This window comes from Psammomys obesus, unplaced genomic scaffold (assembly GCF_907164565.1).
Source record: "Psammomys obesus unplaced genomic scaffold, mPsaObe1.curated_primary_1811, whole genome shotgun sequence".
Lineage (NCBI taxonomy): Eukaryota > Metazoa > Chordata > Mammalia > Rodentia > Muridae > Psammomys > Psammomys obesus.
In genome coordinates this window covers 12,791,537-12,804,021 of record NW_026585626.1, presented here as the reverse complement: position 1 = coordinate 12,804,021, position 12,485 = coordinate 12,791,537, and positions in this window count along the sequence as shown.

The window sequence follows — 12,485 nt, the reverse complement described above, 5'->3', positions numbered from 1 at the left end:
ACACCACCTCCTGCCTATAAGGAAGCCCCATTCAAATGACTGCTGACCAGTGCAGGACGTTAGGGAGGTCAACAAATGGGTAGAAGACATACACCCCTCTGTGCCCAACCCCTACACCTTGCTGAGTAGCCTGCCCCCTGAATGGACAGTCTACACAGTCCTGACCTGAAGGACACGTTCTTCAGTCTGCCCTTTGCACCTGTCAGCCAGACTCTCATTGCCTTTCAATGGCACAATTCGGAAAGAGGCTTCAATGGGCAGCTTACACGGGCCAGTCTCCCACAAAGATTCAAGAACTCACTGACTATCTTTGACGAGGCCCTGCATGAGGACTCGGATGAGTACAGATGCAACCAACCCCAGGCAAGCCTCCTTCAATATGTAAATGATCTTCTCATCATGGCTCTAACATTGGAGACATGTCAGGAGGCTACCCAAGACCAGCTGCAAGAGCTGGGTCTTCTGGGATACCGAGCATTGGTCTAGAAGGGCTAGCTCTGCCAGTCAGAGGTAAGTTATCTGGGTTACAGTCTCAAGGTGTCCAAGGAATGTTACTCCTTTCCTGGAAAGAGACTTTTCTGAACAACCCCATCCCCAGCACCCATAAACAGATGAGGGAATTTTTATGCTGGATTTTTCAGACCCTAGGTACCTGGGTTTACTAGAATTGCCAGACTCTTATATGAGGTCACAGGAAAATGACTTAAACTGGACTCTTGAAATGGACAATGTTTTCTAGAGGCTCAAACAGGCTCTGATAGAGGCACCAGCCCTGACATTACCTGACATTTATAAACTGTTCCATCTATGTGTGGATGAAAACAAGGGCTTAGCTATAGGGGTCCTAACCCAGATTTTGGGCACGTGGGAGAGAGACCTATGGACTACTTATCAAAGAAACTGAACCCAGTGGCTGGCCCCCTTGTCTTTGTATTGTGGTGGCTACTTCACTATTGGTTAAAGATGCAGATAAGATTACCCAGGACAAGACTTCTAATCACTACATTTCATGCTATGGAGGGAATTGTAAAGAACTTACCTGACCGCTGGCTATCAAATGCCAGGCTGGCACATTATCAGTCCTTGTTCCACAACCTACCTCATATCTGACATTGTCTCACATCAGCTCTCAACTTTCCGATGTTTCCTTGCATTCCACATAGCTACATGTGATAAATACACATGCTCGTATCTATACCAACAAACCTTAGAGATTAGTGCTTTTTGTGACAACCAGAAAAATTGGTAATTCACACATTGTTAGGACCTCTGTATTTGGAGCTCTGATTTAGTAAAATGCATATATATTATACTTCATGGTTGGTATACTGAAGGTTGAACAAATAACCTTTAAATTTATATTTTTCCAGTAAAGACCAATGGAGCAGTTGGACCTTCTCACTTCTCTATCACCCCGGTAAGCCTTTTCAGGGCTTGATCTACTTCTGATATCCCAATCCTTTCTTGACTTAGTCTATTTCCCACTGACTTTGCCACCACTGCAGTGCTTTGGTTCCCACAAGATCCTGACATGGGTAGAGTGTATCCATGTGTCTCTAGGATACAGAAAGATAGGCAGCACTTGCAGCCAGTCCTGGAGTAACAGGCTTCCATCCTTCATCTCAGTACCCAGTGTGGCCAGGTTAAGAGGCCCCAGTATCTTCTAAGGTTGCCTATCATGCATAGCCCAAGGCAACAGTCCCTTAGGAGGGAGAGACTTAATTAAAGTTTCCCAACAGCACCTGGAGCCTACACTTCAAACTAGAAGAGTCACCAGTCAATGCCTTCACTGAAGTCTGTTTCCTAACTTTGATTTGTTTTTTGTTTTGTTTTGTTTTGTTTGCCTTACATTGTTATTCTTTCTCTGCCATTGTAATATGAAACTCTGATTTTCTTTTCTTTTCTTTTCCTTCTCTTGTTCAAATACTTTTTAATCTATTTAAAACTAGATTTAGCTGGTTCTTTGAAAATTCCATACATGCATTTTGATATGCTCCTCTTCCATACCATCCTTTACAGACCCTTACAAGTCTCTTTTTCAGATTCATGGTCTTTGATTTTGTTTTGTGAGCCATTGAGTCTAACCAGAGACATCTGAATCCCCACTGGGTTGGAACTATCCACTGGAGGCCAGTGATTTTTCTTTTTATAGATTTTTTACCTTCATTCCATTGGGCTGAGAAAACATATTTATGTTATTTGTTTTAGCTTCATTGAGACATATTTGATAACCCAGAACTGCATCAGGCTTAGTGAACATTCCTTATGAAGTTCACAACAATACATATTCTGTCCTTCTTGTTGGACAAACTTGCTGATTATGGTCCAAAGAGGTCAATTAAATTTAGTTGACTGAGGTGCTTTTAGAGTATCCATTTCTGACAGAGGGTACTGCAATGTTCAGTAGTCATGATGGATTTACACTTTCTTTTATTTATGGCTCTGTCAGTTCTTGTCAGTTTATGTAATCAAGGCTTTGTTGTCAGACACAAGCATGTTTCCTTCAGCTGGAAGAATTGTCCCTTCTATCCTATGTAGTGGTTCTTTTCATTCTTGATAATTTTCTGACATTGGTTCTGTCTAACATTAGTATATCTGCTCCATCTGTCTTTTCACTAGTGGTGTCACAATATTCCTTTGTGTATCCTTTTGATTTTAATCTATATTGTCATTTAACACAGAGATGATTTCTAATAGGGAAGATATTTTGTGCTAATCTCCATGTGGTGGCACACACCTGTAATCCAAGCATAGCTGTAGCTGTGTCATTAATTTGGACAACAAAGCCAGTTTAAATCTATCCTTGTTCAAATAAGAAGACATTGCCCCAAAACAAATAGGTAAAAACAGATATACTAGATGTATTGTTGATTTGTTTGGTGTATTTAAACAAATCACATTTTAAATAGTGGTTAATATAGTTAAATCGGCATTTGCCATAACTGCTCACTATTATTTTGCAAAAGTCCTTTGCTTTACTCTTAATCCTTTTAGTCTCTAATTTTAATTGAGCATTTTAAATGGCTTTATCGGTTTTAATATTAACTTGCCACACATTAGAAAAACCTGAATAGGGAACCATATCTGAGGAAGTGTTCTGATTGCCTTGAATGACGTGGTAAGACCTACCCTGACTGTGAGCAGCACCTTTTGGTAGAAGTTCAGACAAAAAGGATTTGTCAAAAGAAAGAATTTTTGGTTTTGTCCTAGCTTGGCCTCTCTCTTGACTACGTTCTTGCTGTTGATGATTTCCTTACTGATAGAAAACCAGCATTTCCAGGGTTCCATTGTGGAATGGGGACCTGCAATTGACCAGGAATCTTACTGGCTTCCAGTACCAGATTGGAACTATTCCAATTTATAGACCAAGTAACTACTCAGTGTTGCTTAGACCCGCCCACAAAGTGACAGCCAGCCAGCCATAGTGGGATTACTTTAACTGCTGAGGCATTCAGCTTCAAAGATGAAATCATCAATTTCTGAGCACTCACGTAAGATTTTTCTGTTTTACTTTTTTAAAATGTTTTCTTTTCATTAACCTATTTTTTAATCACTTTACAAGCCTGATCACAGACCCCTCCCTTCTCTCCTCATAGACCCACCCTCATATCCTTTCCCCTCACTCCCCTCCCCTTGTCTGAGAAAAGTAGTCCTCCCATGGGTACCAACCCACCCTGGAACATTAAATCACAGCAGGACTAAGCTCATCCTACCCACTGAGGCCAGACAAGGCAGCCCAGCTAGGGGAAAGGAATCCAAAGGCAGTGTCAGGGACAGCCCTTTCTCCAATTGTTAGGCAACCTCCATGATGACCAAGCTGCACATCTGCTAAATATGTGTAGTTGGCCTAGGTTCAGATTCACACAATTTTACATTTATATATATTTGTGTGTGTGTGTGTGTATGTATATTGACTAATGCAGATTCTACTTTCTTTGTTAAAATACTAACTGTACCTCTTTAAAATTTTATTTTTCCCTAGAGTTTGTGGTGCACATTTACTACATAAATTAATTCACATTTGAAAATGGAGTATTACTTCATGTAAATGCGCACACTTTATTACAGCCCCTTTTTTATTCTTCCAGACTTATATTTATTGTTGTTCTAATTATCTACATATAACATCACCCAGCACATGGATCTTCTCATTATTATGAACAACAGCTGCTTATCCAATAAAAAACAAAAAACAAGAAAGTGAAAGATTTTACTCCTTCTCATCTTTATTATCCTGATGCTATTTTTAAGTCTCATTTATGGTCTTTAGCATCTGTCTTCTCTCAAAGTTCTTTCTGAACACGCAAGTCTATCAGAACCAATTCAATGAACTTCCATGGTTTTTGCTTACTCAAGAAGTTTTTTGTTTCTCTTTCACATTTGAGGGATAATTTTGCTCTTGTGCTGGTTAGTTTGTTGTTGTTAACTTGATATAAGCTAGGGTCATATGGGAAGAAGGAACCTCAGCTGAAAAACGCCTCTATCAGATCAACCTGTAGGCATGACTATGAAGCATTTTCTTGATTGTTGATTGATGCTGGAAGATCCAGCCCATTGTGGGTGGGGCTGTGCCTAGGCAGATGGCCCTGAGTTGTATAAGAAAACAGGCTGGACAAACTATAAGGAGAAATTATGTAAGTAACATTCCCCTATGGCTTCTGTATTAGCTCCTGCCTTCAGGTTTCTGCCTTGAATTCCTGCCCTGACTTCCCTAAATGACAGACTGTAACCTGAGAATTATAAAATGAAATAAACTTTTTCATCCCCAAGTTGCTTTTTGGTCATGGAACAGAGCAACAGAAAAGAAATTAGAACAGCTTTCTACATCACTAAAGTAAGTATGTATTTTTCTTCAAATAACTTAAATATTTTTTACAATTTTCTCTTGCTTCTCTGTTGGTATAATGTTCTTTTAAAATGTATACACCTTACCCTTGTTCATTCAAATGCTGATTTCTACCCCCCCACTCTCTGGTTTCAATCCAGATATTGCATTGTGATACTCATTCTAAGCATCCTGTCTCAACTTGGTGTAAGCTTCCAAATAAAGCAACTAGACACAATGTTGATCTGGGAGGAGTCAAAGGACAGGAAAGAGGGAAGGAGCTAGAGGGCAGAAAATGAGTGGGAGGAGCAGGGGTGAGAGGAGAGCTTGGAGACAGAGCTGGAGGAGAGATCTTGGAGGACGTGGAGCCTGAACCATATCTAAGATTTCACAAAAAGCAAGTATAATGTGGGGAATCTAAATGTTAGGAAACTATTAGGGCTTGGAGGTTTAGGATGGAGTTAACTATTGCCTAGCATTGTGTTCTAGGTTAACAAAATAAACCCAGTCTCTGTGTGGTGATTTGGATGTACAGCTGTTTAGGACTAACAGCAGCATTACTAAAAGATAATTATTAGTAAATATTAATCACCACTTATAACACTTTTCTTTCATTCTTTCTTAACTTTTTCTTTCTTCATTAATTAAAAAAAATTTTGAGACAGGGTTTCTCAGTGTAGGCTTGTCTGTCTTAGAACTCACTCTATAGACCAGGCCAGCCTTGAACTCACAGCATCAAGAGTCACCTGCCTCTGCCTCCCTGAGTACTGAGATTAAAGGCGTGTGCTACCACCTCCTGCTTCTTTGTTTTCTAAAGAGAATTGTAATACAATTTGTAGCCTTTTTCTTCTTCTAGTGTGATGATGATGGTGGTGGTGTCTGATTCTCGCTTTTTGCAAAAATTTCTCTTTGATTTCCCACCCTAAAGTAAGAGATGACTCAGTGTAAAAATTTTTATATCGACCCTGCTTTAAAGTTCCTGGATCATTGGTGTGTTAATAACTCATAAGAAATTCTCAGCCATTGCCTCATACTTTCTTCTGTTCCTGTGCTCTGGTGTTCTGCTTTCACCACTATGTTGTCAAATATTAATATTTATTATTGATTTATCTTTTATATTGTTTGTCTTTTATTATTGTTTATAATAAACAGTGGTTATTCCTAAACCAGCTGTATACCCAAATCACCACACAGAGACAAAGATTTACTTAATTAAGCTAGAGCACAATACTGGGCAATAATTACCCGATCCTAAACCTCCAAGCCTGCACAGTTTCCTCACATTCAGATTTTCCCACATTATACTTGCTTTTAGTCATATCTTAGGTCCAGTTCATCTCTGCTCATGGTTCCAAGTCCTCTCCTGCAGATCTTTCTTTTCCGACTCCTCCCACTTGCTTCCTTTTCCTCCCCTCAGGACCTGGATGCCCTACCCTATTATCTCCATTGTACAGCACTGGCCGGTTGTTTTATTGGAAACACAGAGAACAAATAGTGGCAGGTTTACACAAACTTGAGACTGGTGATGCTTAGAATAAACATCACAATGCAATGTCTGGATTGAAACCAGATAGTGGGGTAGAGAAATCAGCATTTGAATGAAGAAGGGTAAATTGTATACATTCCACAAGAACGTTACACCAACACCACTATATGAATATTTTACCTTCTGTGATTGCCGCATCTTTCTTAGAAATTCTATTTTGTCTTCATTTTCTTCCGTTTACATTGTAGTTTTGGTAGTTTCTATTCACTTATTTTCAAACTCACTTATTTCTTCATTTGTTTCTAATCTAATGTCATTAAAGATATGCATTAAAGCTCATTAAAGATATGCATTTTTATATTTTATTTTTATTTAGTGTGTCTGTGTGTGTGCATCCATGTATACATGTGTGTACAATGGCACACATATGGAAGTTAGAAGACAACTTGCAGAAGTCATTTCTCTCCTTTAACCATGTGTGTCCCCATAATGAGCTTTGCTTATCTGTTTTGACAGAAAGTTTTCTTGCCTGCTAACTCATCTAACAGGACCAAAAAGAGCATTCTTAATTTTTAAGAGGTTTTGATTATTAGCATGTCATTTCTATTTTTCCTAAGTTCACAGCGGGGCCATATCTTGTAATCTTTCTCAAATAGTTCTACTGATAGAAGAAGTTAACATTCAAATCTGTGAGCCTGTGGGGGGACCATCCACATTCTAACCACCACAGGTAAACATTTACTTTCAAACATGATATAATCACAGGAGTTTGTCTTCCTTTATGGTTTGAAAGGAAATTATAACTATATAGCTTTCTCCAAAGTTTTAAAAATAGATTGATCACAAATACTGCACAACATAGTCTCTATTTTTATCAAGGATGTAACTGAAGAAGGTTATTTATTCTAACAAAAATCTAGGTAGTGCTAAACATGTGGCATATAAATGTGAACCATTTTTGGAGACTCACTGATAAGTGTGATTTGAAAATGTAAAATGTGTGAGGACTAGAAACTGGATGGTTGTTTTTTTTTTTTTTTTTTTCTTTTTTTCGGCAGGCTCAAAGTGGGCCATATCATGAAGGTCATGTCTTTGGGTTCCCTGTACCTGAGGAGGCCTTCAGGGTTACATATGCATCCTGAAATGCTGTGAACAAACAAACAAACAAACAAACAACAAGATTACACTCAGCCTTGAGAGCTTCAGTTGAGATTAATGAATAAGACAAGTAAACAAGCTAGAAGACTCTGGAGTGTTCTCAACATGAACAATGTGCAGAAAGTATTAGGGGAGCTATGAGGATCTCCAAATGAGGGTTCTTTATGAAGTTGGACCCTTCTTATTTAGCCCATCTATATTACAGGGCCAGCTATGCCCATTTTATCCATTTTGTCCTAGGTAGAGAATTCTTTGTTTAATAAAACCTAATCATTTTAGAATATTATACTTTCTGAAATATTGCTTAAGTCTCACATGTTTGACTAAACAATCGGTTGCCAGATAATGGTGTGTATATGGAAGGTTTTAGAACATTATAAGTTGAGGCCTACCTGGAAGAAGCAAATTTCTCAGGAGAAGGCCTTGAGAGTCTTACCATCAGCTCTGCCTCCAGTCTTAAATGTCTTTTACAGAGCCATTGAGTTAAGGAACAAGCTGCACCAGAAGATTCCATCATCAAGTTATCCTTGCCAAGAGAAACTGTCTTTGAACCATAAGTCAAAATGAATTCTATACTTAACATGTTACTGTGAAACAAGTTATATAGTGAAACAACTTGTTTCACAGAAACAAGTTATATAGTCACAAAGAAAGTTGGTACCAGGAGTGATGTCTTTGCTGTGATAAAACTCACCATGTGGTTCTTAGGTCACAGGAAGAGGTTTGGAGGAGAAATGTGACACTGTTTGAAGGTGTCAAAAGAGAATCCCTATGATACTTTGGGTATACACTAACAGACTGTCTTAATGAAAGTTTGTAGGACTAGAATGTTAATATAACTATGGTATATGAGAATATAACTCTTCTCACCAAGAGAATACCTGGCTTATCAAGAACTGACCTAGCAGCTATTATTGCTAAGTTTTGGCAAATACGGTGACTACTTAAAGAGAATACCTATATTGATCCTTCCAGTGCCCAGGCAACATTGCAGAAGTAAAGGTGGAAAGATTGTAAGAGCCAAAAGACAGCTTGGAAGAGCTATCTCCTGGATATGAGATGGTCATTTGTACTAATGAAAAGAAAGCTGTTGTGACCACCCACACAAGACCTGAACTCCAAAAAATAAAATAAAATAAAATAAAATAAAATAAAAGTAGAGTTAGTTACAAAGAAGGTTAAATTATGATGACGGGGTTTGAATTAAGGTTATTTGATTATATAATGAATTTGTGACATGGGGATGGAAATATACAACATGGATATTTCTTAAGAAACACAGGAGTGTGTTTTTTCAACTTCTAGAGAAAAATAAGAGAAAATTATGTTTTCATATTTCAGGCATTTTTTTCTAAAGACAGATAACATTGTTGGAATTGTGCTTTATATTACTTTGAACATGCTGGTCTGAGAAGCAGCCTTCTCTGCTGAAAAGTAAACTCTGTTATCAAAAAGTCATAATAATTAAAAATGGTACCTGTCAGCAACTTGCACTCACATGCTAAGTTGCCTTGAGTCCTGTTTTCTGTTTTCAGTTCTTCCAGCATTAATCAGGAGTGGCAACTTGGCCAACCTTTTCCATTTCAGGAGTCATAGAGGTATAAGAGAGGGTAAAAAGGATGAGGTGAATGCTTTCACAAATTATTGTTTGAAAATCAATGCTTTTCACAAGTCATGAATGAAATTGTCAGAATAAAAGAAAAGAATTCTGAAGATCTGAGATTAAATTTTAAAATGAAAGGATAGTTTGTTCATATGAGGAAACTTCAAGGCGGCATAACATGTACACTGGAATGTGGTTCTTACTCATTGCATTTATCTAAGTTTTAGTAAGAATTTAAAGCAAACAGTGGAGGGGAACGACCAGAAGTTTAGAGAGAGGGTAAGTATAAGGCTGATGCAGACAAAGAAATTATTTGTTAAACAGAATAAAGAGAAAACTTGCTCTTTCTACTGGGAAGAAAAGAACAGTACCTTGAGAATAAAGTCAATCCGTTGAAAGGTCCAGAATACAGAAATGCAAATTTCTTCTTAAAACTTTTATTTAGGGGTGGATCCAAGATGGCAACTAGCACGAACAGTTTCTGAGCTGTGGAATGCCTGAGTTGGTGAGTCAAAGGACTTCTGAAGCCAGGGAACAGACGGTGAGGCTTTCTATACAACAGGGAACATCGCAAGAGGTGAGAACTTTGGTCTCGGGTCACCCGTGAACTTGTTTGGGGAAGGAGAAAAATGATCCTTTGATCTCCTGGCTCTCCTATTTCTCGTACCTCCCTCCTCCTCAGCACAGCCAGCTCACCAAGATTTTCAGCTCAGAGCTAACTGCGTGGGGTCTGCAGCCAGCAGCTGAGGTGGACCTCCTAGCCCCTTAGTGGCAACTGCCAGCTGTACCAGTCTTGGAGTCCCAGACCTGCAGTACCATCCTCCCAGGGTCCCAGGTCTGCTGGCCACCATACTGTCTCCACAGGGTTGCTCAGCCACTGACTGTATGGCCCGCCCAATCCCTCAGTGATGGATAATACACTATATATCCACCAAAGCCCAGCAAACCCACCATACAAGATAGGCACACCAGGTGCTGGGCCTCCTAGGCCTGGAAAGCACAGTGGAGGGCCACCAGGACTTTCCAGAAGGCATCTGGACTGGCATTCCAGTCCCCAGCTGCAGCTGGAGTTCCTAACCTGGCAGCTGTAGCAGCACTGGGCTGGCAGAGCACTTCAGTCCTCCTGCATAAGACCAAGCATGGCCAAACCAGAGAGCAGAGAGACTGGATACCCCGATCCCTGCCGATGTGACCTGCTTGAAAGTGAGTACACCCTTGAGTGTCTGCAGAATCCCAGATCTATGGTCCTTCTAAAATAGAAGCAAGGCATCAAACCCCTCCTACCAACATACCCACTGTAGGAAACAGAGGGTCACTTGGGACATTGAAGCCCCTGCTCTGCGAGTCCAACTGAGGAGTTAAGGCAGTTAATGCTGGAATTTGTGCCATGACCATCACCAGTGCCTGCTACATATACTGTGCATGCACAAATAACCGCCTAGAAACCTGCAAGGCAGAGCCCCTCCCACACACTCAAGGGTTCAACATTATCTATCACTCTGTCCCTTGAGACACACTTCCACGCACACTTACACACACACACACACACACACACACGCCTGCATTTGCCCTTTTATGCCCGTATACTTTCCTCCCACGGGTACAGATAGTGTACCAACACACACGCTGAGGCCACAGAATCTCTCTCAGCTTCCTAAAGAACTCTCCAGACACCAGAGAGAGACAGTACCAGACTGAACTGCAGAATCCAGAAACAAACAGGGAAGGTTTCAAATAAGCCAATGGCCAGGGGTTGGCGAAAGAACATAAATCAGGACATCATGACTTCACCAGCAACCCCCAAAATTGATGGATACTCCAATTCATCAGAAGCACAGAAAAATGATTTTAAAGCTATGCTTACCCAACTATTTGAGGCTCATAAAGAGGAAACAAACAATTCCCTCAGAGCAATAGCCATGCAAATTCAGACAGTTAAAGAGGAAATGAACAAATTTATCAAAGATTTAGCCAGTCAATTGGAGGTAAAGAAAGAGGAAATGGACAAAATTCTTAAAGAAGCACAGACAAATATAGCCAAAAAAAAATAGAGGCACAAGTAGAGATACAATTAGTGTCATATAGAGAGGAAATGAACAAAAAAATAGAGACCAACATAGAAAGACAGGAATCCACATTCAAACAGATGAAGGAAATGGTGCAAGGCATGAAAACAAAATTAGAATCAATAAAGAAAACACAAATTGAGAAAACCCTGGAGCTGGAGAACTTAGAGAAAAGATCAGGAACCACAAAGGTAAGCATCACCAACAGAATACAAGAGATGAAAGAGAGAATCTCTGGAGCTGAAGATATACTCGTAGAGATTGATATTTCTCTCAAAGAGAAAGTAAAATCAGAAAAGTCTCAAACACAAAATATCCAAGAAATCAAGGATGCCATGAAAAGACGAAATCTAACAATAATAGGAATTGATGAAAAAGAAGACTCCAGGTTCCAAGGTCCAGAAAATATATTCAAGACAATCATAGAAGAAAATTTTCCCAACTTAAAGAAAGAGATGTTCATAAATATACAAGAGGCCTACAGAACACCAAATAGACTAGACCAGACAAGAAACACATCATGTCACATCGTAGTAAAAACACTATATCTACAGAACAAAGAAGAGATATTAAAAGAAGCAAGGGAAAAAGGCCAAGTAACATATGAAGGTAGACCTATCAGAATCGTACCAGACTTCTCATCACAAACTATGAAAACCAGAAGGGCCTGTACAGGTGGCATGCAGACTCTAAAAGACCACACATGCCAACCCGGACTACTATACCCTGCAAAGCTTTCAATCAACATAGATAAAGAAAAGAAAACATTCCATGACAAAACTGAACATATGCAGTATCTACACAGAAAACCAGCCCTACAGAGGATACTAGAAGGAAAACTCCAATCCAATGAAAACAACTTCACCCAACAAAAATAAAAGAAAACAAGCAATAGAACACAGTAAGACCACCGACTCCAATATAAAAGGAATTAACACTGTTTCATAAAATCTGCCTGCCCTGGTAGGATAACCCAAAGACATGAAAGCTTTTTATTCAAGCCTTTATTACTAATATTCCTGTTTATATTGTACATTACATAGCACATGATACATATATGTATATATGTGTATGGGTTCCAGAATGAATACACATTTAATAGGCTACTGCAAAATTCAAAAGGCTTCAGAAGTGAGCTGAAAGTCTGTATTGATAAGATAATGAACCAGACAAGTGGTGGGAGATAGCTGCTGGAATCAGATTTGATAGTAGAGTATATGGAGGAGATATAAGCAAATGTCTACACACTCTGGGTATGGAGCTGACTACAGATGGAAATAAAGATACCAACATAGTAAAAAATAAAAAAAATAAAAGGAACTAATGTTCATTGGTCACTATTATCTA